Below are 25,980 nucleotides of genomic sequence, written 5' to 3' on the forward strand. Positions count from 1 at the left end.
ACTGCAGCTCTGGGAGACAAAAGCACCAGCCAAGAGGCGGTATTATTATTATTGTTGTTGTTGTTGTTATCATCATCATCTCTTTTATTCATTAAACATGAAACTCAGTCAACTGAACATTTAAAAATGTGTCACAAATACCACTGACTGGTACTAATGGTTGATACGGGTTGCTGCCAGTATCCTAGGTATCAACCAAGTATCTTCTTAAAGCCATTACTACTACTTACTACTTACTACTACTATTTCTTCTTCTTCTTCTTCTTCTTCTTCTTCTTCTTCTTCTTCTTCTTCTTCTTCTTCTTCTTCTTCTTCTTCTTCTTCTTCTTCTTCTTCTTCTTCTTCTTCTTCTTCTTCTTCTTCTTCTTCTTCTTCCTCCTCCTCCTCCTTCCTCCTCCTCCTCTTCTTCCTTCTTCTCCTCCTCCTCATTATTATTAATAATAATAATAATTATTATTTACTTTATTCATTAAACATGAAACTCAGTCAACTGAACATTCAAAAATGCATCACAAATACCACTGACTGGTGTCAATGGTTAATACGGGTTGCTGCCAGCGTCCTAGGTATCAACCAAGTACCTTCTTAAGATGTACGAGGTTCCGAGTAGCACAGTTTTTTGCAGTTCTGCTGGTGTTATTGCAGGAAGCTGCAATTTGCTGATGTATCTTATAAAATTCTTGGACATGGTACCAAGTGCCCCGATGACAGTGGGTATCACGGTTACATGTTTCATCCATAACCGTGTAGTTTCAATGGCCAGGTCGCGATATCTCGTAATTTTTTCCAGTTCTTTTTCTTCGACTCTGGCATCTCCTGGTAAGCACTATCAATAAACTCTACACTTCGCCCCTCGACAACTGTGATATCTGGCGTGTTGTGTTCCAAGTGACGATCCGTCTGTATTCGAAAGTCCCACAAGATCTTCACTGTCTCATTTTCGATAACTTTTTCCACTTTGTGCTCCCATGACTTTTCGGATACAGGTAAGTCGTATTTTTTACATAATGACCAATGGATTAATTTAGCAACTCGATCATGTCTTTGTAATCAGTTTGCTTTGTAATCAGTTTGCGCCACTTTGCTGCACTCGTGTATGAAATGTGAAACAGTTTCGACTTCGTCAATGCAAAGTTGGCAGTTTGGATTGTTGGTGGATTTTCGTATCTTAGTTTGAGGTGCTTGTTCTTGAGCCGCGAGTATTAAACCTTCCATTTCTTTCTTGATGGTTCCCATCTTGCCCATGTAAAGTTGTCATCACATTTTCCTTCAATGTTTTTCAAGTGCTGTCCATGCAAACCTTTGCTTTTCCATCTATTTAATCTGCCATCCAGCTGTTTTTCTTTATATTCTGCCTTTGTTTCTGTATTATTATTATTATTATTATTATTATTATTATTATTATTATTATTATTATTATTATTTTGTTGTTGGGAGGGTGGGAGGGGGAGAAGAGAGGAAGGGAAGGAGGGAAATGTAATGTTGACTTGAACTCGCCCCAGGCAAGAGAGACTCCTGGCTTCAGTAGCTCTTTGACAGGTTGATGAAATTAAACTCAGGGCCTCCCCATAGCTAGACTCGACTCCGGCTCCTGATGGAAGGAAGGAAGGGACAGGAGGGGCAGGGGGGGGAGTGGAGAGCTGCAAGAAACAGATTGAGCCCCCAGGGCAGCAATTTCCTTCCTTTAGCACAGGCCTCCCCCCCCTTTTCCATTTTTCACTTGGCAGCATATGTCAGCGCAACCCACGCGTAGAAACGGCAGACACCCCCCCTTCTTTTCTCTCTCTGCTGCACAGCTACAACTGTTAAGGGCATGACAGAGGAGGGGGCTTCCACTGCCACAGCCCCCACCACTGTCCGGCTTAATTTGGAGGGTCAATGATGACCCTCTAGGTTTGGTCCCCCTCTCCGCTTTGTTTCCTGGATGCTGCTTTAGGCAGGGTCCCCCACGGCTGAGGTTTTGCACGCTGATGCGACCAGCTCTTTGACTCAGCTCGGGGCTCTGATCTGTCACTTTTTCTAGGACAGAGAAGACCCCCCCCAAACTCCTCCCTTCATGTAAGTCTTTTTTTAGCCTGTGTTTAACTTTGGGGGGGGGTTTGAATGGCTTTTATATCGGCCATGGTTTTTTATATTAATATTTGTAGCTTAAGCCGCCCAGAGTCACTTAGCCAGATTTTTTTTTACCGGGGGGTGGGGGCAGAGGAGGGGGCGTATAAATTTGACAACAAATAAAGGAATGGAAGGAATACAGGTTCTTGAGGACTAGCGTCTTGGACAGCAGAAAGCCTGGTTCTGCCAACTGGCCTGAGGCCCCCAATGGGGGGGAGGGGGAGGGGGCGTGTCATTCTGGAGGTGACTAATGGATCAGATCAGATCCCGGGGGCATTTTGCTCCTTTCCTCTCCATCCTGGTTTTTTTTTTTAAAAAAAAATAATTTAATGTCTCCATTTATTGTTTTAATGTTTTATAAGGGTGTTTTTACTGAGTGATTGTAAGCCGCCTGGAGTTGCCTTTTGTTAAAGACCAGCACCTTGGACAGCACCTGGCCATTTCTCTCTCTCTCTCTCTCTCTCTCTCTCTCTCTCTCTCTCTCTCTCTTTCTCAATCTCTTTCTCTCTCTCTCTCTCAATCTCTTCCTCTCAATCTCTTCCTTTTTCTCACTCTCAATCTTTTTCTCAGTCTCTCTGTCAGGTTTCGAGGTCATCTCAGATTTCTCTCAATCTGTCTTTCTCTCTTTTTCCTGTTTTCAATCACTCTCTCTCTCTCTCACACACACACACTTTCTATTTTTCTATTTCTCTCTCTCTTCCAATCTCTCTTTCTCTCTCAATCTCTTTCTCTATGTTTCTTTTTCTCACTCTCTTCTTCTGAGTCTCACTTTCTCTCAATCTCTCTTTCTCTTTTTCCTGCTTTCAGTCTCTCTCTCACACACACTTTCTATTTTTCTCTTTCTCTCTCTCTCTCTTCCAATCACTCTTTCTTTCTCAATCTTTCTCTGTTTCTTTTTCTCACTCTCAATCTGTCTCTTTTTCTCAGTCTCTCTTTCTCTCAATCTGTCTTTCTCTGTTTTTCCTGCTTTCAATCACTCTCTCTCACACACACACTTTCTATTTTTCTATTTCTCTCTCTCTTCCAATCTCTCTCTTTCTCTCTCAATCTTTCTCTATATTTCTTTTTCTCACTCTCTTTTTCTGAGTCTCACTTTCTCTCAATCTCTTTCTCTTTTTCCTGCTTTCAGTCTCTCTCTCACACACACTTTCTATTTCTCTCTTTCTCTCTCTCTCTTCCAATCACTCTCTTTCTCAATCTTTCTGTTTCTTTTTCTCACTCTCAATCTGTCTCTCTTTTTCTCAGTCTCTTTTTCTCAGTCTCTCTTTCTCTCAATCTGTCTCTTTCTCTCTTTTTCCTGCTTTCAATCTCTCTCTCTTTCTCTCTCTCTCACACACACACTTTCTATTTTTCTTTTTCTCTCTCCCTCTTCCAATCTCTCTCTGTCTCTCTCAATCTCTTTCTCTATGTTTCTTTTTCTCACTCTCACTCTCTTTTTCTGTCTCTTTTAATCTCTCTCTCTCTTTTTCCTGCTTTCAATCTCTCTCCCTCTCTTTCTCTCAATCACTTTCTCTCTCTCTCTCTCTCCAGTTTATCACTCTTCCCCCTCCCCGCTATCTCTGTGGGTGTTGAGGAGCTGGCCTGCCTCTCCCCTTCTCCTCTTTTCTTCCCATTTTCAAACATTGTTTTTTTTTTTAAAAAAGTCTCCTTTTCAGATCAAGGTCAATTCCTAAAGGACCAGCTGCATTTCCCCCCCATGCAGAAACACAGAAGCGCACACACAACCGGCCTTGTGTGTGTGTGTGTGTGTGTGTGTCCCCACCACAGTTGCTGCTTCTTTTTCCCTTAATCTTCGTAAATTAATCAGCAATGCTGGAAGTCATGGCAAGCTGTAGAACATAAAGGGAAGTCCCTGGACACGTTGAACCTAGGATCTATTAAAAGCAAAGTGGGAAGGGGGAAGGAGGAGGAGAAGAAGAGGCGGTGGGTGGGTGGGTGGGTGGGTGGGGGGAATAGGCTTGCAAAAGGGGGAAGGAAAGGGAGGGAGGCCCACTTCACCTTTTCTGTTGCGGTTGCCGCTGTGAGATAAAAGCTAGGAAGACTTTTGTTATAAATTCCCCCGGCCGACATCAAAAACACCTTAAATAATTCAAATAACGTGTTGAAAGGGGAGGAATCAAAACGTTGCTCTGATCTCCCATTGCTGCAAATGCAGAATATTACCCCAAGTGAGCTGGGTGGAGAAAACAATCGTGCGAGCAACGCAACCCTTTAGGAAAATGTCAGAACCTGTAAAAATCATAATTTCCAGCAAGGTGGTTGGGTTGGTTCTCCTTCTTCTTTTTTTTTTTTTTTGCCTCGTTGGGTAAGAGGCAAGCAATCATGGCTGTGTGTGTGTGTGTGTATGTGTGTGTTGAAATATGTGTGTGTGTGTGATATAAACTTAGCCAGGCTGAAATGTAGGTTTTCCTGACAAGCTGTTAACAAGACAACAGTCAAGATGTCTGGTGCTTTTTCTGGGAGACGCGATGCCATTTTCTCTGCTCGGAAAGAAGTTCCGTGACATGACAAGCGAAAAGCAGACCTTAAAAACCTTGCCGTAATTTTCGTTTGCTTCTGTCGCAAAAGAATTCAGGCGGAAATAGGAGACCAGGTGGAACAAACACACACACAGGCACAAATACACACACACACACACACACACACACACATACACACAGACATGTGAGTGTCTATGCGAGCAATAAGAAGATAGGAGCAAGGGAGGGAAGGGAAGGGAAGGGAAGGGAAGGAAGGATGCCGAAATCACGGTGCTCCCTTGGGTCAGCAAATGTCATCATTGGGCATAACTCCCCCCCCCAATAAACAAATAAGTAAATAATGGGATTCTCTGAATAGGTAACACTGGAGATCTGTCCTTGAGAGAAACACTGTACGTGTGAAACTCTCCCCATACATTGAAGAGCTGGACAAAGGATTGGGAGAGATCAAGGGTCAAGCTCCCTCTGGCCACAAAGCTTCTACAGAAACTCTGGGACAGTTGTGGTTTATGCAGTTATGGTTTATAGAGGCAGTCATGGTTGGTTGGATAGATAGCTAGATAGCTAGATAGATAGATAGATAGATAGATAGATAGATAGATAGATAGATAGATAGATGGATGGATCGATGGATAGATCGATGGATAGATAGATAGATGATAGGTGGGTGGATGGGTGGGTGGGTAAGTAGGTAGGTAGATATATAGATAGATAGATAGATAGATAGATAGATAGATAGATAGATAGATAGATAGATAGATAGATAGGCAGGCAGGCAGGTAGGCAGTCAGTCAGGCAGGCAGGCAGGCAGACAGACAAATGGATGGATGGATGGATGGATGGATGGATGGATGGATGGATGGACGGATGGACGGACGGACGGATGATGGATGATAGATGATAGCTAGGTAGACAGACAGAAATATACTGACTGACAGACAAATGGATGGGTGGATGGATGGAAGGACGATAAATGGATGGATGGATGGATGAATGGATAGATAGATAGATAGATAGATAGATAGACAGACAGACAGACAAGCAGACTGATGGATAGATGGATGGATGAGAGATGAGAGATAGCTAGACAAATAGAAATAGATTGGCAAATAGATGGATGAATGGATGGATGATAGTTGATAGCTAGACAGATAGATACACAGACAAGTAGATGGATGGATGGAAGGAAGGATGGAAGGATAGATGATAGATAGACAAATAGAAATAGACAGATAGATAAGAACAAATGAATATATATTTGTATTGAATTGCAAGCCGCCCTGAGTCTCTGATTGAGATGGGCGGTATTGAAACTAACTAACTAACTAACTAACTAACTAACTAACTAACTAACTAACTAACTAACTAACTAACTAACTAACTAACCAACCAACCAAACACAGCACAAGTTAATTCCTATTCCATGTGGAGTACATATAAATATTTCTCAGCGATCCCTGCCAATCAAACAGCTCTGTTTTGGGACTTCCCCAGCATGTATTATTCAACAGAAAACATGCACTTTTGCTGTTTTTGTGTTTTTTTTTCATTGCAAGGATCCTGGGAACTGACCAAGAGGGGGAAAAAAAAAACCAGCCATAGCAAAAACAAATAGGAAAAAAAAATCTTTTTGAAGCTTTTTTGCAATTCCTTCTCACCGGAGGATCCCAATCCCATCTCTGCCCCTTCCAGAAATTGTATCAATCAGTGGGCAACATGAAGACATATATATTATATATATTTTCAAATATATTTTATTTTATGGGAATAATTTTCTGCAGCATCATCACAACGATGACAATGATACAGAATAACAGAGTTGGACGGGACCTTGGAGGTCTTCTAGTCCAACCCCCTGCCCAGGCAGGAAACCCTACACCACTTCAGACAAATGGTTATCCAAACTCTTCTTAAAAACTTCCAGTGTTGGAGCATCCACAACTTCTGGAGGCAAGTCGTTCCACTGATTTATTGTTCTGACTGTCAGGAAATTTCTCCTTACTTCTAAATTGCTTCTCTCCTTGATGAGTTTCCACCCATTGCTTCTTCTCCTGCCTTCTGGTGCTTTGGAGAATAGGTCGACCCCTTCTTCTTTGTGGCAACCCCTCAAATATCATTATTATATCAAATATGATGATGATGTAACCCTTACCAAAACAAGACTGTCACTATCACAGCAACAACATCCATTTTTCATAGACAGAGATTCTGAAAGAAGAAAGACTTTTCCAACCGTAGCTGTATTTCTCCACCCAAGCGAGGGCGGGAGAGAAACGCATGCAAACCTCATCTACCAATGGCAATTCAGATACTTTCACGTCCAATGAATGATACGACGGAAAATAAATCTTCCCTGGGATTCACAAGAGGGCTATCTGGCTCCAGTCAGAATTATGCATTACTGGTTTTTATACGTTGTACTCCAGCTGATTAATACAGGTAATCAAATTATATGGCCCTTTCGCCGTGCTCTCCAATTCAAGGCTATCCTGGTTTTCAATGACAAAGTTCACGGAGTTGTATAAAAAAATGTACTTTGGGCAGCGCCCCCGGCCCTTTTACGACCGCCGTAAAACTCCGTTTTCAATTTAGTAATAAGCGATACAGAGCAGAGGCCTCTGACCGACAGGAATCACTCGAACGGGGAGGTGGGCTGGGAAAGGCCATTGATGTAACTGGCTGCTGAACTCAAGAACCAGGCTAAAGGACCATCGCATCCATTACCTGGAGGGTGAGGGGTTCTTGGGATGTGAATGGGATGCAAATCATGGACAAGAAGGTAGTATTTTACAAGGGGTAGTATCAGGCTCCAAAACCTGTCTTAAATTTAAACCTTTTTTTATATATAAATTTTTTATTTGTATTTCTCATAAACACATTTACATGTACAGTCATTTTCATCATTTCTCACTCATCTTTTCTTTTAACTTTCATTTTTCATTTTTACTTTTTCGGGACTGCTCTTTTACCCTTTACCTTTACTCCAACCTTTCTTCTTCTCCTCCCCTTCTCTTCCTTCCTGTTTCTCCTCCTACTTCCTTCGTTCTTCCTCTCCTTCTCTTTCCTACTTCCCCTTCTCTTCCCCCACTCCTCTCTTCTTCCCCCCTTCCAACCTTCTCCTCTACTCCTCTTTCCCCTCCCTTTTCTTCCTCTCCTTTTCCCTTTCTTCTTTCTCCTCTTCTCTCCTCTCCTCTCTTCTCCCTTCCTCTCTTGCTACTCCTTCCCCTCTCTCCTGTTGTTTCAGTTCAATCTAAAGTGGCATTCGAGCAGCCCCAATTTTCTAATTATCTTTATTCTCATTTCAATTTCTTATTCAATTATTATTTATTTTTATTTCATCATTTGCGTACATTTTTATAATATCTCACTTTTTCCCCTTTTACCCTCCCCTCCCCTTTCTCCTTTTACTTGACATCATCTGGGTATTTATTTTTCTAATTGTTTTCTGCCATCTATTCTCTATCTATTTTATTTCTCTATCCTTATTCATATTTCTAAATCTAAGATTTACAAGACAACCATTCGCCCTGTTGCACTGTATGACACCGAATGCTGGGCAGCAACAACAGGGACCGAAAACCATCTCCATGCCATGGAAATGCGAATGCTCCGTTGGGTATCGGGCATCTCCGACCACATCACAAATGACACCATTCAACAACATTCGACAACTGGAAATATTTCTGTTGGGCATCACACCAGACAAATACAGTAAAAGGAATGTGTATTTAATAATACATGTGTTAACCAGAATTGTGTTCGCACAACATTGGAAGGGCTGTGAGGAGACTCCCCACAGAGGAAAAGATAATAACAAACATTTTAGGATGTGCAGAAATGAATAAACTAACATATGAAATTAAAGCAAAGGAAGACACTGAATATTTGGAGGTATGGGATCTTCTTTTATCGAAGGTTAAATAAGAGGAACAGGAGTTAGAACTTCTAAAATTACAAGAGAAAGATTAATTTTATTATTAGAGCTGATCGCTGTAACTTATTAATGTTGATGACTCTTGATTAGTATTAACAATAAATATATATTAATATTATGAGGGAAAAGCACTGTCATTATGAGATTACTATTAGAGAATACTATTATTATTACTATGATGAATATTACTCAAAAGAATTGTAACCAGACAACACATGGTTTATATGGATTTTGAACATGTTGCTCTTTCTATTTATATTATTATTATTATTATTATTATTATTATTATTATTATTATTATTATTATTATTATTATTATTAACAACAACAACAACAACAACAACAACAACAACAGCAAATGACACCATTTGACAGCATTTTAGTGTGTCATCAATTATAGCGAAGATGAGAGAAGGCCGGCTCTGCTGGTATGGACATGTCCTGAGAAGAGCACCTTCCACTATGGCCAAGCCTGCCTACCAACTAGAAGTCAATGGCTGGCGTCCTCGCGGGTGCCCAAAGCAGAGATGGCGAGACACCATCAACAAAGATATGCAAGCTGTGGGCCTGTGCTCTGAAATGGCATTCAATGATCCAAAAAGTGGACCCTGCACTTGTGGAAATACACTAGGAAGAAGAAGTAGTGTCAGGCTCCAAGAAAGACCAGGTGAAGTTCCTCTAAGCAGGTTCCTTTCTTGTTCCTCACCTATAGACAGAAATCTTGCCCAACTGGATGACTTGTCTCATTAAAAGTCGGAGAACTTCTAGGGAGGATCTGTCTTAATTCGCTTCCTTCCAAACCAATTATCTAAACTTCACTGTCTTCACCATCTCTACCTCTGATCTCCAGATGAAGATCATCTGTAGCTTCTCCCTTGGCATCTGGTGGCCCACTACAGGAAGCAGGATCATAATAAAACAGTATTATGACCCCCTGCATTGTCTTTGATTTGGTTCCAGATCCAATTCAGGCATTTTGACCAGCCCCTTCATAACTTGTGGCCGCAGAAGTTGAAGAAGTGTCTTGGTTGTACGTTTCTATCCATGGTCTGTCATGCTGAGAAAGTTGGGAAGCAGGTCTCACAACAGCTTCTCATCTTCTGCTTAGCACGGTATGCCTGATTTTAGTACCTTTTCTACAGAAGGAATGGGAACCATTTCTTATTCTCCCTGGCCTTTTAATTCAAAGTTAGTAGTTATTTTTATTATTTATAATTATAATCGTAATCATAATCTTGCCTGCTTCCTTAGCAACTTGGCCTGTGTAAGAGTTTGTAAAGCATGTGTGTACACACGCACTTATGTATGTATATTATTCCGCAAATCATGCCTGTTTCCTTAGCAACATGACCTTCCTAAGGCTTCCACAGGCAGCCAGGCATGTGTTTGCATGCCTGTATGCATATGTATGTGTGTATCAGAGGTGGGTTTCAGCAGGTTCTGACCCGTTCTGGAGAACCGGTAGCAGAAATTTTGAGTAGTTTGGAGAACTGGTAAATACCACCTCTGACTGGCCCCGCCCCCATCTATTCCCTGCCTCCTGAATCCCAGCTGATCAGGAGGAAATGAGGATTTTGCAGTAATCTTCCCTTGGAGAGGGAAGGGAATGGAGATTTTACAGCATCTTTCCCCTGGAGTGGAGAGGGAATGGAGATTTTGCAGTATCCTTCCCCTGCCACGCCCACCAAGCCATGCCACACCCACCAAACCACGGCCACAGACCCAGTAGTATAATTTTTTGAATCCCACCACTGGTGTGTGTATATATGTGTGTATAAAATTGATATATTATCCCGCAAATCATATCACAATAATCTTGCGATTAAGAGCCTTGCCAGAATGCGGCCTTGCCTCAGAAACGGAGAATTAATGACTCTGTATTAAATGATCCACTGATGTTAAATCAAATTAAAGAACCCTTGGAAGAATATTTAACGCTTAATGATAGGCTCCATATCGGAGCCGGTTTAATCTGGGATGCAGATACAGATGTCATGAGAAGGAATTAATCAGCTCTGCTGCTGCGGAAACAGAAATGCAAAATTGCTGAACAGAATGAATTAGAAACAGATTAGAGAACCGGGGCTTAAAACATAAAAGAAACTTAGCTGATGCCACCCTCAGAGAGCTAATTTGATATACAGGAGAACTTAATTTGCCTTTAATGGTGGAATCGGACTGTTTGATGTTATTAGGAGGAGCCAGTTGATGAACGGGGTGGGGGTGGGCGGTGGGGTGGGGGAAGAAAGAAGGCCAGATAGTCTTTCTCCTTGTCAAAAGAAATGAAAGAAGATCTGAAATAACCGTCCGCAGGGAGGGAGGGAAGGAGGGAGAAGGTGGGCGAGAAGAAACTAGGATGAATATTCACCGCCTAAGGGATGGGGTGGTTATCTTACCCGCGCCAAGCGCTGCTGGAAACCTGGGCTGCAAGAGGTTTGATCGGCGTAAAACATCAGAGGAACATGTTTGCAGCGGCTTTACAAGCCAAAACCCTGGAGTGACAGACGGCTTAACACCAAGGGACTGCTGATGAACGCGGCTGGGAAGAGGCTTGAAGCGACGGGGAAGGAATTTTTCCGAAGGATTCCCAGAGGTGGGAACTGCCAGCTCACCTGAGGTTCTCCTCTTAGATCTAGCTGGCTTGGCCTACACCGAGCCTTTTGGTCATGACTTGAGGTTCAACGTGACCCTCATCGTACCGGTCCCACTAGGCATTGATTCTGGATATTTATTTTATTGACGTCTGTAGAAGAGCATGCAAGAGCTGGGAAGGGGGAGTTTAGTGAGTCATTAGCTTAGAATTGTTACCTTGCCACAAAGGGTCCAAGGCCAATCCCTCCTGAATTTTATTGACCCGTATCTGGTGCCAATCTAATATTGAAATTTAAATGATTATATTCTTGTGTACAGGCTGAGTAATTTTTTTTTTTTTAAATTTGATTTATATGCCGCCCTTCTCCGGAGACTCAGGGCGGCTTACAATGTGCTAAGCAATAGCCTTCATCCTTTTGTATATTTATACAAAGTCAGCTTATTGCCCCCACAAACTGGGTCCTCAATTTACCTACCTTAGAAAGGATGGAAGGCTGAGTCAACCTTGAGCCTTGGCGAGATTCGAACCTGCAGTAATTGCAGGCAGCTGGTCTTAATAACCAGCTTAATAACAGGGTGCCTTAGACCACTGTACTACCAAGGCTCTTAATTAAAGGCTCTTAAAGGATTAATTAATCCTTTCTGAACTGCAACCTAACTCCTTTGAGCCTGACGATGTCCTACTTAGGGTGTCTCCCCAAGAGAAGCTTTGAGACGCTCATAAGATATCCAAAGACAAAGAAGAAGGAAGATTTACCTACGATTCAAGAATGGACATTAAAAGTAGTAAATCTAGCAGAAATGGCGAAAATTTCAGCATATCTAAAGGACCATTCAAATGAGAAATATATGTTAGAATGGACAAGATGGATTGATTATATTCAAGGCAAATATCGGACTAAAAAATTTCAAATAGCTTATGAATGATCAAAGAGATTTTATAAAGTACTTAATTTTAGCTTAGTAAAAGGGGAGTTAAAAGTTCAAGAGGGGGATAGGAGGTATAGATAATTAGCTTATGTTAGCTTATGATTGTCAAATGTTATACCCTGTATTTTGCTCTGGGAAGTGGGGGGGGGGAGAGGGAGAGGAAGGGGAGGGTTGGAAGGGGAGGAGGGAGGGGGAAAGGGAAAGGGAAATGTTTGTAAAACTTTTAAAAACTTTTCAATAAAAAAAAAAAAAAGATATCCAAAGACATAAAATAGACAAAACCCTCAAGCATAAAACCCCGTAGACCAGGAAACTTAAAAGCAGATGTTCTCAGAATTTCTCCTATTAAGAACCTCTTAAAAACACTTTGAAAAATCTGTTAGCCGATTAACATTTGAATCAATATAGCTCCAATCGATCTACAAGGATCGACTGATGACGTGCAACAGGAAGCACCTCAGCCGAGAAGAATAAAGTCCCTTTTTTGGTTACTTAATTATGACATTTGGTTATCATTTCATATTTTTGATTTTATTTTTTAAGGCTGTACCGTATGGGTCTTTTTTCCCTCTGTTTATTGTTTTGTTTTTATTATATACGGCCTGGAGTCACTGCCTGAATTAGGCAACCCTATAAATCCATTAATTAAATAAATACGCTTCATGATGTTTATCAGAGGAGGTAAAGCTTTAAGCCATCTACATTGGGGAGAGGATTTTTTTTTTAAGGACGAAGATATAATAAGCCTAATGGGAGCTTAACAAATACTCTGTCTGCATTTGTGTACCTTTTTAAAAATAAAAGAAGGAGAGGGAGGGAGAGAGGAAGAGAAAGAGAAAAAAGAGAAAGAAAGAGAGGGAGAAAGAAAAAAGGGAGAAAAAGAAAAAAGAGAGAGAAAAGAGAGAGAAAGGAAGAAAATGGGAGAGAAAGAGAGGAAGAGATGAAGAGGGAGAAGAAAGAAGGAAGGAAGGAAGGAAGGAAGGAAGGAAGGAAGGAAGGAAGGAAGGAAGGAAGGAAGGAAGGAAGGAAGGAAGGAAGGAAAGAAGGTAGATTGAACTATTGGTCAAAAAATTTAGAAAAAAAAAGACAAAAATCGCCCAATTAATTCCAAAATGCCAAGAAAAAGATTGAAAATTTCTCAAGAAGACCTTTTATATTATGCTACTAGTTTTCAAAAGACTTTCGTGGCGTTTTCCACACCCCACCTCTAAATGTGCAAGGTTGAAATGCATGTCATGCCACCAAGAACACGCCAGTCGGTCTGAAATTCAGGGTGATTAATATAAGATTAGCTAATATTTGTGTAAAGCTTTGAAGATGCAAAGCCCTAATTAGAATTTCCAGATTAGCTTGGTTTATGGCCCAGACGCAATCCAAATCGGTAAATAAAAATGTGCAGGGATTTAAACACGCATCGGCCTATAGATTAGTGGACCCAGGAGGTATTCTTGAAGGACTTCAATTTTCAAGAGGGCGACAGAAATTCATAAGTGGGGGAGGGGAGGGAGGGGACTTTGAACGCAACTGGGAAGAGCCACCGTTCTGCAAAAATCAGCCACTTTGGCCAACAAAGTCTTGGATCAGGCAAGTCATCTCTAGCTCAACCACAGAAGAACAGAGTTGGAAGGGACCTTAGAGGTCTTCTAGTCCAACTCAAGCAGGAGACCCTAGACCAGTGATGGCTAACTTTTTTGCCGTCGCGTGCCAACCCCCCCTTTTTTTATTGTAACAGCTGTGAATTCCTTTCATTCACAGCATGTGCTGAATCACCCAGAGTTTATAAATAGTCCAACAGAAGTCTGCCACAGTCCTTTGGGTAAGGCTGGTAAACACCACCTTTATCTTCTTTGACACGCTGCCAAAGACCTAATTGGCAATTATCTTGGCAATGCCACATGGAAATACAGAGTCAAAAACGGAGCTTCAAAGTACAAACTGACACCATCCACAACGTTGCTTCCTGCAAAGGCCCTTCCTTTATGTCTTATGGGAGGGGCCAATCATCTCCAAGCTTTACTCCCAAGTTGTCCCTTTTGTTTTATCTGTTCTTGCCTTCTGGCAGCTCTGCACATGCGCGCACTAGGAACAGGCTCCCCCTGTTCTTCTGCCTCTCTGATGTCCGACTCTGGAGGCTTCGGAGTCCGCGCATCACTTCCAGATGGCACTGGCCCCATCTCTGCCTCCGACGCAGAGCCCTCGTCCGAGTCTTTCCCAGACTCCAGGATTGGCCCATGGTCCTCCCCAGCCTTCTCACTGTCCGATTCTGCTGTCAGCTCCGCAGGCTGCTGGCAGACCACAACACAGGCTCAAGGTTGACTCAACCTTCCATCCTTCCGAGGTGGGTAAAATGAGGACCCAGATTGTTGGGGGCAAGAGGCTGACTTTTTGGAATCTGTTCTAGGTTGTCTGAACTGGTCCCGGCTTTCAAGGTTGAGTTGGACCAAACGGATGCCTACTAACTTATGATACAAAGATCCGAGTATTTTTGTTGTTGCTCTTGTTGATCTGGAAAAATCTGTCGTGTAAAATTCATGGGACAAAAGGACACTCCATGAAATGATGCTCCAGGGTGGAGGGCCACATTGGTGGGCGTGACCTATTCAGCCTTTTGCACCATAGTGGTGGGGGTGTTTTGGCCCTCCCCGGGTTCTGGAGGCTTCCCTCGAGCCTCTGGGAGTGTGAAAATGACCTCCCCAGGCTCCGGAGGCCCTCTGGAGGCTGGAAACGGGCCCAAATGTCCGATAGGCCCGTTTTTCACCCTTCCCGAGCCTCTGAGCACGCCCTGGACTTACCTGCATCCAAAACGGGCCGTGTGGGGACTCCTGAGAGGGGCGGGGTGGGCGGGGCCAGTCAGGAGTGGGATTTGGGGGTTCTTCGAACTGCACAGAATCTTAGCTAGAGGTTCTCCTGAACCCCTGCAAACCCCCAGCAGCCCCACCCCGGTCCTGATTTTTTACACCTGATACCATCCTTATCAAAGAGGAAAGTTTTCCAAAAAGCAGCCAACTCTACAAAGGAAAAGGAACTGTGGTGGCGATAAAGGCAAAGTATTATTATTATTATTTTAAAAAAGGAAAGTCTTTGCTGAATTTCTCCTGACAGTCAAGACAGGCAGTTGGTGGCCATCTTGCCTCTGTTACAAATATGGCTTTTTCCTCCTTAATTAAAACCGTTGAACACTTCAGCCGGAAAAAAAACGTAATCCCCATTAAAGTGTCATTTTAGCGGTGGGTGATTGAGCCTTTCAAGCTATACCAAGTAATTATGCTCGTAGGAACCATGGGCTGTGTGAATGGCAGCCCAGGATGGTGACAAATTCTCGGGGTCGTTGCGGCTTCCAATCAATGCCCGTCTCCATTAGAGATTTATTGCTCACGGCAATGTGGCGATCGAGGGAATAAGGCATCTGTGCCAGGGAGGTTCATTTAGAGCAAGGGTGGCAAACTCGATTTCATTGAGGGCCACATCGGGGTTGTGCTTGACCTCGGTGTGTGTGTGTGTGTGTGTGTGTGTGTGTGTGTGTGTGTGTGTTTGTGTGTGGCCAGGGTGGGCGTGGCTAGCTTGATATCACTCGTGTTGGTGGCCCGAACACTCTGCCAGCGAAAACAGGCTCCCGAGCTCCATTTTTGGCTGTGATGGGCACCTGCAACTGGTGGTGAAATCCAATTTTTTTTACTAACAGTTCTGTGGGCGTGGCTTGGTGGGCGTGGCAGGGGAAGGATACTGCAAAATCCCCATTCCCTCCCCACTCCTGGAGGAAGGATATTGCAAAATCTCCATTCCCATCCCACTCCAGGGGAAGGATACTGCAAAATCTCCATTCCCATCTCATTCCAGGGGAAGGATACTGAAAAATCTCCATTCTCCTCTCACTCCAGGGGAAGGATACTGAAAAATCTCCATTTCCACCCACTCTGGGCCCAGCTAGAGGTGGTATTTGCCGGTTCTCCGAATCACTCAAAATTTCCACTACGGGTTCTCCGGAACCTGTCAGAATCTGCTGGATTTCATCCCTGCCTGCAACCCTCGGCCAGAGAAAATGGAGGTCCGGAAAGCCACGCGGTGCCTCAGTCCAGTCCTTCGTTGTTTCCGGGGCGGCCTTGCGGGCCAGATCTAAGCATCCTGTAGGCCGGATCCGGCCTCCCAGGCCTTGAGTTTGACACCCCTGACAACAACCTTCCTGGGTTGGTGGCCCGGCATGGGGGGGGGGGCGAGAGGGGAAAGGGGGATGGTTTTGTTTGAGGGGCAGATGTGCGCATGTAGACACAGCTTCATTTGCCCAAGTGGTGCTTGCCGCTCGTGTGAGTAGGGCTGTGCGTGTGCCCTGGCCTGCCATTCACGTCGATGCGAATAGGCCACAATCGGTAGTGGTCCGTGGCCCACAGGTTGGGGACCCTGATTTAGAGGGCTAGAAGGATCTAAATAATGTACGATACATCATGCAATAATGCCGCAAAGCCAGAGCAATTTGAGTTCTACCAACAACAGAGAATATTTGTAGCTCGGGGTTGAATTGTGTGTGGAGTGCTTGGTGCTCTCCGAGCTTGGTGGTTTTCTCGCAGACGTTTCATTACCAAACTAGGTAACGTCATCAGTGCTAGGGTAGTACGTTAACAAGCGTTCAAAACTCTTTCCCCATCTTAACCCAAAATGGCTTCTCTTTTGCTTTATTTTAGAACATAGAATAACAGAGTTGGAAGGGACCTTGGAGGTCTTCTAGTCCAACCCCCTGCTTAGGCAGGAAACCCTACACCACTTCAGACAAATGGTTATCCAACACCTTCTTAAATCATTTTAATTAGGAGAATAAAAGTCAAGGAAGATAAAGAGGAAGGGTGCAAAAGGTAAGAAGATTCAATGTTTATTAAGTCATTAATTTAATTAATTAATTAATTAATTAAGTTTTTAGCGACGGGGGTTAAGACCTTTTGCAAAAGCCTTGGGAGGGAAATGTTTTTAATTGGTGTTATGACGGTTTGCCACCCAAAGTCATTTATTGAGATGGGCGGCCATACAAATTGAATAAATAAATAAAGGACGAACATCATAAATAAATTTTTTTGAGACATAACTGCTGGTAGGTTGGCCGGAGAACCTCCAGTGTATCAAAGCTGCGTGATCTGCACAGCGTATAAAGGAGATTAGCAGATGTTAAAAAAGATTAGAGTCTTTGGTAATCCATGAAATTAGTGCTAAAATTATAATTTTAAATAACTCTTCCTATTTTGCATTCGCGCTTTGAAGAGGACAAAGGCAAACTATAGGGACTCAGAAAGGATTACCAAATATGCAACCGATGGCTTTTGAAATCCAAGTCGGCAGATATATGGAGAAATCAAGAAATTCAGAAGTAAATAGTATTTATTTATTTTATTGGGGTGACTTTATATAGCTACCTGAGTCCCAAAAGTGTTTTTTTTCCAAGAGGCAACTGGACTTTCTGGTTTTTCTTTGAAGACGTTTCGCTCCTCATCCAAGAAGCTTCTTCAGCTCTGACGGGATAGTGGGGAATGGAAGGATTTGTATTCTTTGCAGACAGCTGGTCATTTGCATTCTTTTTAGAGGGTTGTTGAGGCCACTTGGAGGTTTACCTGTGTTCTCAGGGTCACCTGAGTGGTGCAAATGGTTTCTGTAGTCTGCAATTTTTCCTCAGGAAATCCATCCCACTCAGGTGACCCTGAGGACACAGATAAACCTCCAAGTGCTTCAAGGACCCTCTAAAAGGATGCAAATGACCAGCTGCCTGCAAGGAATACAAATCCTTCCATTCCCCACCATCCAATCAGAGCTGAAGAAGCTTCTTGGATGAGAAGCAAAACGTCTTCAAAAGAAAAAAAGAAGAAAGTCCAGTTGCCTCCTGAAAAAGCACCTTTGGGACAACCATGACCTGGATGACTGAGAATCTCGAGGCAATTTGGCTAGGCAATAGGATGAACATCCTTTGAGTGGTGTGGGAGTAGGAATGTATTTGCAGAGGGAAATAACTGCAGATTACAGGAACCAGGAGCACCACTCAGGTGACCCTGAGGTCACAGATAAACCTCCAAGTGCTTCAATGACCCTCTCAAAGGATGCAAATGACCAGCTGCCTGCAAGGAATACAAATCCTCCCATTCCCCACCATCCAAATCAGAGCTGAAGAAGCTTCTTGGATGAGAAGTGAAACATCTTCAAAGAAAAACCAGAAAATCCAGTTGCCTCTTGAAAAAGCACCTTTGAGACAACCGGGCCAGTCAACAAATGTAAAATTGCAGACACCGCATGAATCTGTGTAATTAAAAGAAAAGGGGAGGGAAAAAAAGCGAATCGTTGTGGTTAATGCAAGATCATAAATGAATACATTATTAAGCCTTACTGAATTAATGTTTAACTGCAATAGAGTTGGAATTGAATGAGGCAATTAATCAGAGCAAGGACGGGGCGGCTGATAAGCATCTGTCTTGCTTTGAATATGTTGAGCAGGAACGACCTTCAGAACGGGCCTGCCAATCAAAGGGAGCTCGCTGGTATTTTGACAGTTCCGATACCACCGTTAAGCGGGAAAATATTAGTGCGACAAAGATCCGTGCAGCACAGGAGAGAGACCCCCTTGGGGTATTAAATTTCCCCGCGCAAAAGCCTGAACCGTCAAGCCAGCCGCTGAAGATTTACGTTTACTTGGGGGGTTTGGGCGGGGGGGGGGGCGGTGGCGGTGGAGAGAACTGTGCTTGATCAAAGACTCAAGATGACTTTTGATTTTTCATAATCACCGCACCATTCACACACGCTGTGCGGAAGTGATATATTGAGGAGGGAAGACTGGAGCAAGGTCAGTTAGGTTGCTCGTTCCCATTTTGGAGACTGAAGAACTGAGATGGGGGGGAGAAAAAAAATGAAGTTCAAGGCCACCTAATCAATGCTGATTTGAGAAGGGTTGGGAAATGGCTTTGTTCGCTCTGGGCTAAACTCAGGGGTCTCCCCAAAATAAGCCACTTTTTAAGACTTGGGGACTTCAGTTCCCAGAATTCCCCAAGTTTTAAAGTGGCCAAGTTTGAAATCCCCTGGGCCAGGGGTGAAATCCAGCAGGTTCTGACAGGTTCTGGAGAACCGGTAGCGGAAATTTTGAGTAGTTTGGAGAACCGGCAAATACCACCTCTGGCTGGCCCCAGAGTGGGAAGGGAATGGAGATTTTGCAGTATCCTTTCCCTGGAGTGGGGTGGAAATGGAGATTTTGCAGTATCCTTCCCCTGCCATGCCCGCCAAACCATGCCCACGAAGCCACGCCACCATCACCAAGCCACACCCACAGAACCGGTAGTAAAAAAAATTGGATTTCACCACTGCCCTGGGCTACTCTATCATATGCTTTTAGATGACATGAACAGAGTTGGAAGGGACCCTGTAGGTCATCTAGTCCAACCCCTCGCCCAAGCAGGAGACCCTACACCATTTCTGACTGTTGGCAGTCCAATCTCTTCTTGAAAGCTTCACATATGTAGAACGGTTGCAGGAACTGGCTATATCTGGTATAATGAAGAGAAGAGTGATATGGTAGCAGTCTTCCAAGATTCGAGTGGCTGCCACAAAGAAGAGGGGTGTCAAACTGAAAGGCCCGGGGCTGGATCCAGCCTGCAGGGTGCTTAGATCTTGGAAACAGTCAAGGACTGAGCTGCGGTGCCTCTGCCAGTGAAAATGGCACTCACGAGGGCCAAGGACAGCCCTCCGGAGCTCCGTTTTCACTGGGCGAGGGTTGCAGGAGCAACCGTTGCAGCTGAAAACGGAGCTTGGGAGCCTGTTTTCGCTGGCAGAGTGCTCGAGCCACCACAAGCGCCCCCAACATGAGTGACGTCAAGCTGGCCATGCCCACCCTGGTCCCCCGAGGTCAAACACAACCAGAGGTGTTCTTCAGCCGGTTTGCCCGAACTGGTAGCGAAAATCCGGCTGTACGCCGTCCTATTTAGGCACCTTTTTGAGGCCGGGCACGTGCGCAGAGGGTGCACGCACCAGCAAAGCGTATGCGAGGAAGGCCAGGCGCATGCGTGGATGGGGTGAATGTGAGCGAAGTGGGCGCGAGCGCTCACATTTGTGAACCAGTAGGGGAAGTAAGTGAATACCAACCCTGAACACAACCCTGATGCAGCTCTCAATGAAATAAGAGTTTGACACCCCTGGTATAGGGTCTCTTACCCGAGCAGGGGGTTGGACTAGAAGACCTCCAAGGTCCCTACCGGCTCTGTTACTCTGAAAGAAGCGTACAAAGAATCCGCCCTAATGGATCAGTCTGCTAAAAGCGAGGGCGCGCGATTCGTTCCCTCAGACGTGCAAGATCCTGTTTCATGTAACCTTACGATAAAGTGTAATGAGTTCATTTGGTTGTGCTTCCTGTCTGGTCCACCTGGGAGTTTGACACAGACTGACAAATAACAAGAGATCAAGAAGCAGGAATTCCAGGTTTTTCAAAGGAAACCCCCCATCAAACTCTTACAAGGCACTACCCTGGAGACCATTTTTTCCCAGGAAAGAGCAAACACAGGGAAGAGTCAGAATCATACCCGAATATTGGGGGGGAAGGGGGTCTTTGCCACACGGAGTCCACCCCATCAATTACCATAACATTAATCCAATTACAGGCATCACAAGCGGCTCAGGGGCCCGTGTCTTCCCCACTCCCCCATAATTCATGCACCGGGTGCCGGTCTCCCCTCCACTTCGCCTGAATAATTCACCAGGCAAAGGCAGGAGATCGTCCAACCGCGTCAGAGAAGAGGCAATTAAAGTTAGTTCCCGAGGTGGGACTCGGCGGAGTTTCGCTCTTACTACGCCGCTGTGTCGACTGATCAAACACTCTGCCACAGCTGCACCACGTTGTATGCAAAGCTTTAATGAGGCAAAGGGCCTAGGGCCCTTCAGTCTTCAAATACACACCGTTTTCTGCACACTGTATCTCGCGGAGAGTGACTGCGCCTTCCCACATGCTTCCAGCCTTCCCACTTTTCCTGCGATTTCTCATAACCCCTGGCAGGCTTACACCACTTCGAAGAAATAAGTGACTTACGGCCGTTTTTTAACGACCGTTGTCGCCTCCCCCTGGTCACGTGATCCAAATGCAGATGCTTTTGGCAACTGGCTCGTATTTATGATAGTTGCAGTGTCCTGGGGTCATGTCAGGGGTGAAATCAGTGGTGGGATTGAAATAATTTAACAACCGGTTCTCTGCCCTAATGATTTCTTCCAACAACTGTTCTTTGAATGTTTTAGCCTCCAGTCCCCTAATCCTCTTGGTTGCTCTTCTCTGCACTCTTTCTAGAGTCTCCACATCTTTTTGATATCGTGGCGACTGAAACTGGATGCAGGATTCCAAGTGTGGCCTTACCAAGGCATTATAAAGTGGTATTAACACTTCACGTGATCTTGATTCTATCCCTCTGTTTATGCAGCCTAGAACTGTCTTGGCTTTTTTGGCAGCTGCTGCACACGACTGGCTCGTATTTAAGTGATTGTCCACTGAGACTCCCAAGGTCTCTCTCGCAGTTACTACTATTGAGCGAGGTACCACATATACTGTACCTGTGCATTTTGTTTTTCATGCCTAAATGTAGAACCTTCCTTTCTTATCTCAATCTCTGTGGTCTGGTGTAACTTTATTCATTTAAGTTAAAAGTAATTTTTTTTAACGTTAAAAATTTAATGACTACTCCAAAGATGCAACTGGGGTAGCGTGACTCATAAGCAATAGAGGGATGGGAAAGTAAAACATGTATTAGATTTTTTTTTTTTTTACAGGATGACTTTCGCCTCAACGTTTCTTTAAGCCATTTTATCAAAAGCCATAAATATTTTTCCTACCCGCGTGGGTTTTTTTCTTTTTAACTTTCTTTTTTTTTTCCTCTCCTTTTTTTAGCTTTCATTTTTCTTTTGTTAAAGCAAATTAATAGCGACTTGACAAGAGATCCAACTGTCTCCTTCCTCGGTGGGAATTGCTGGAGAAACTAGTGTGATAAAGATAATCAGCATATTCATTTCCACCAAGGACTAGGTTCAAGGCTCGCTATTAAAGATGTCCGCTCTGATATTCTTTGATGAATCAACTAATTATTATAGCCAGAGAAAGAGTTTCCAGAGACTTTAAAAAAAAAAAAACCAAGGTTTTAAAACGTGGCTTTTAAACATGTAGCCTCGACTTACCACCACGATTGAGCTCAAAATTTTGGTTGCTAAGCCAGGCAGTTGTTAAGTGAGCTGTGCCTCATTTTTTTTTTCTTTGCCACAGTTGTTAAACGAAGTGTGCAACCTGGTTTCCCCCACCGTTGGCTTTGCTTGTCGAAAGCTTGGCTGGGAAGATTACAAATAGCAATAGCGCTTAGACTTATATACAGCTTCACAGTGCTTTGCAGCCCTCTCTAAGCGGTTTACAGAGTCAGCCTCTTGCCCCCAACAATCTGGGTCCTCATTTTACCCGCCTCGGAAGAACGGAAGGCTGAGTCAACCTTGAGCCGATGAGACTCGAACTGCCGAACTGCTGGCAGCCGGCAGTCAGCAGAACTCATCATGTTTCTGGTATTTGGAACACAACTCCCAAAATATCCCAGATAGCATGGTCATGGGGCAATGGAAGTTGCAATCCAATTCACTGAACCACAGACTGGAACTGGACTTCTCTATCAAGGTGGCAGGGGGACTGTCCACTTCTACTCAATCGTTTGCCTTCTCGATCTCCTAAAATCCCATTTTTTACATATGCTCAACAGGGACCCTTTTCAAGGGAAGTAAGCAGGGGATTTTACAACTGAAAATAGAAAAGAGAGAGAGAGAAAGAGTGGGAGGGAGGGAGAGAAAGAGAGAGAAAATGAGAGAGAGAATATGAGAGAAAGAATATGAGAGAATGAATGAATGAGAGAGAGAATGAGAGAGAATGAAAGAGAGGGAGGGGGAAAGAGAGAGAGAGAGAGAAGGTGAGGGCACAGAAGGATGTGGGAGCTGTGTTCACCAATCTGTTAGATAAAAATCAACAAAGCAATTAAGCTCCAACAAAAACAAGACAAGGTAACTCCTTGCATCCCAAACAATCTGAATGTTAATTACTGTGCTTACAGGAAAGATAAGAGGAAGATTTCCACCACCACCCCTTGCCTTTCCTGAGGAATCTATTTCAAACCAAGCCATGAAAAATGCATGAGCAAGGAGTCCCTTCCTGAGGTTGAGCTACAGTTACCTTGTCAAATATTTCAGCTCCAAGAGGTCCAGAGGAAGGTTAAAGCACAACATTTTCATCTAAGAGATAAAGAGATACACACAGAGAGAGAGAGAGAAATAGGATTGTCAAGAAAGTTGAAAAGTGATGCGAGTTTTCCTAACGCTGCCAAACGTGGTCCCCGTCCAAAAGCACCACAGCCACAGTTCATGCCTGGTAGGAAGATCCTGAACAATGGCTCAGCCTTCAAACTCAACTTGAACCTATTCTAAAGAGGATACCACGAGATCTCTAAGTTTCATGATGGACATCACACTGTCTCTTCAGGATGGGGGTTGGCAACCTTAAACACTCAAAAAGCCACAAAGGTCCTAACCGGAAGTCCCCCATTCAATTCTGGAGCCGACCGGAAGTCTGGTTCCCTCACCACAGAGTCTCCTCCTAGCACGGCATCCCATCCTAACCGAAAGACCTATCAATTGTGGAGCCAACTGGTGACAGGGAGCTGCATCAAAGGGATGAAAGAGCCACATGCGGCTCCAGAGCTGCAGGTTGCTAACCCCTGACCTAGGAGCTCCAGGCCTGGTCATATAACCAGATATTGAATTTCTTTTGGATATCAAAAGGGAGGAGGCCGAAACTAATATATATTTTTTTAAGTGGGGAAGAACGTTCTATAATGCTGGTGCCACGACAGAGAGGCGTATCTCTTGGGACCCACCAAATGTAGATCCTTAGGTGATGGCACCACACAGCGTACTTGTTTGAGCTGTGGTGCTGGAGAAGGGGAATGGGAGAAGTCGCCACGGCCAACTTGCTGTGGCCAGCTCAGCACAGCCAAGTCGCAACAGCCAGCTCACCAACTCGCTGCGGGAAAAACTCGTTGTGGGATAATTTACCAATTCTGTTTCATTATTTCAAATCAATAAAAGCGATTTTAATTTTCGCCATTCGCATTTCGGTCTACTCTACTTGAAGCTCTGCCATTTCCTCCCTTCTCCTCAATGTCGTATTTCTTTTTGGCTGACGGTCTAAACCAGGGGTGTCAAAGTCAAGGCCCATGGGCCGGATCTGGCCTGCGGCCTGTGCTTAGATCTGGTCCGTTGGGCCAGCCTGGAAACAGCGAAGGATCGCCCCGCAGTGCCTCTGTGAGCAAAAATGGAGCTCGGGAGGGCAGCCCTCCCGAGCTCTGTTTTCGCTGGCAGAGGGTTGCAGGAGGCCGTCACAGCCGAAAACGGAGCTCGGGAGCCCGTTTTCACTGGCAGAGGGTTGCAGGAGGCCGTCACAGCCGAAAACGGAGCTCGGGAGCCCGTTTTCACTGGCAGAGGGTTGCAGGAGGCCGTCACAGCCGAAAACGGAGCTCGGGAGCCCGTTTTCACTGGCAGAGGGTTGCAGGAGGCCGTCACAGCCGAAAACGGAGCTCGGGAGCCCGTTTTCACTGGCAGAGGGTTGCAGGAGGCCGTCACAGCCGAAAACGGAGCTCGGGAGCCCGTTTTCACTGGCAGAGGGTTGCAGGAGGCCGTCACAGCCGAAAACGGAGCTCGGGAGCCTGTTTTCGCTGGCAGAGTGCTTGGCCCGCCACAGGCACCCCCCGACACAAGTGACATCAAGCTGGTCACATCCATCCTGGCCATGCCCATCCCTGCCCCCCGGAGGTCAAACACAACCCTGATGCGGCACTCAATGAAATCGAGTTTGACACCCCTGGTCTAAACAGAATGGGTTAAGGACAACTTGCCATGGCCCACTTGCTGTAGCCAACTCGCCGCAGGACAATTCGACGCTGTATTAATCATTTCATTCTGTTATTTTTCTTCCCCCCTTCTTTTCCAAATGAAGTTTTCCCCTTTCGACACAGCTTCGTGGCTATTGTTAACCTGTTAATGTTGCATTGACAACCACGGTCCATTTCGGAATGGGACAATGCGCACTGCGGGACAATTCAACAAATATAAAAATTCAATTCATTTCGACAGAGCCGTGGCCAACAATAATACAATAAAGTCGATCTTAGAAATATGAGAGGAAATATAATCATTTCACTGAAAACGTGGGTCGCCAATAATAATAATAATAATAAAGGCTCAAACGAAATGCTAAGCGCCTCATTTTTTTTTTCTCCCTCTGGTCATTGTATCGAGCGGCGTATAAAAAATGCAGCCGCAATTAATGAAGGAAGGAAAGACCCCAATGAGAACAGGCAGCGACGGTGATGGAAATCCCATTCTGAGAAGGAAATAATTTGCTGGTTTCGCAGCTCCTTATCTTCCGCTAATGACAAAGTAAAATCAAAGGCAGTTAACCTCAACTTGTTCCTTTTTCAATATACATCCCCCTGCCTTTTTTTTTTTTTTTTTGGCAGCTACACAACCGCACAATCCTGCCTATCTCCTCTTAACGTTTGTGCATTTTAATGCTGAGCCACTTAAAAGAGCTGAAGTGCAGCTTTTTAGCAATCACGGGGCCACTCAGACCCTTTTAATAAACCTGAATCAATCACTTTGGGCCCCTTGTCCTTCTATTGTGCCGCATCCTCTGGATACCCACACTTGTAAAACCATTTCTAACCCCCCCTCCTTCCACCCCCCACCCCAAGTGGGACCACAAGACGATTAATCTTAGCACAGCGTAAGACTCTTGTAAGCTGCCTGTTATCGAGGCAGAGAGCCAGAAGCAGTTGGGGATTTTCCACGTTTTTACAGGCCCCATGATATGCATAAGGCAGTCCTCGAGTTACAACTGCCACGGAGTCCGTCCCCCCC

The 25,980-nt window shown here is 44.4% G+C and overlaps 1 protein-coding gene across 15 annotated transcripts in view; it reads right to left on the reverse strand.

Annotated features, from left to right (window-relative positions):
• FBRSL1 (fibrosin like 1) overlaps positions 1–25,980 on the reverse strand; it is a 604,346-nt gene that overhangs the window by 248,601 nt on the left and 329,765 nt on the right. The window lies entirely within an intron of this gene.

The sequence above is a fragment of the Pantherophis guttatus genome, chromosome 17 (genome assembly GCF_059756535.1).
Source record: "Pantherophis guttatus breed Tessera chromosome 17, ASM5975653v1, whole genome shotgun sequence".
Classification (NCBI taxonomy): Eukaryota; Metazoa; Chordata; class Lepidosauria; order Squamata; family Colubridae; genus Pantherophis; species Pantherophis guttatus.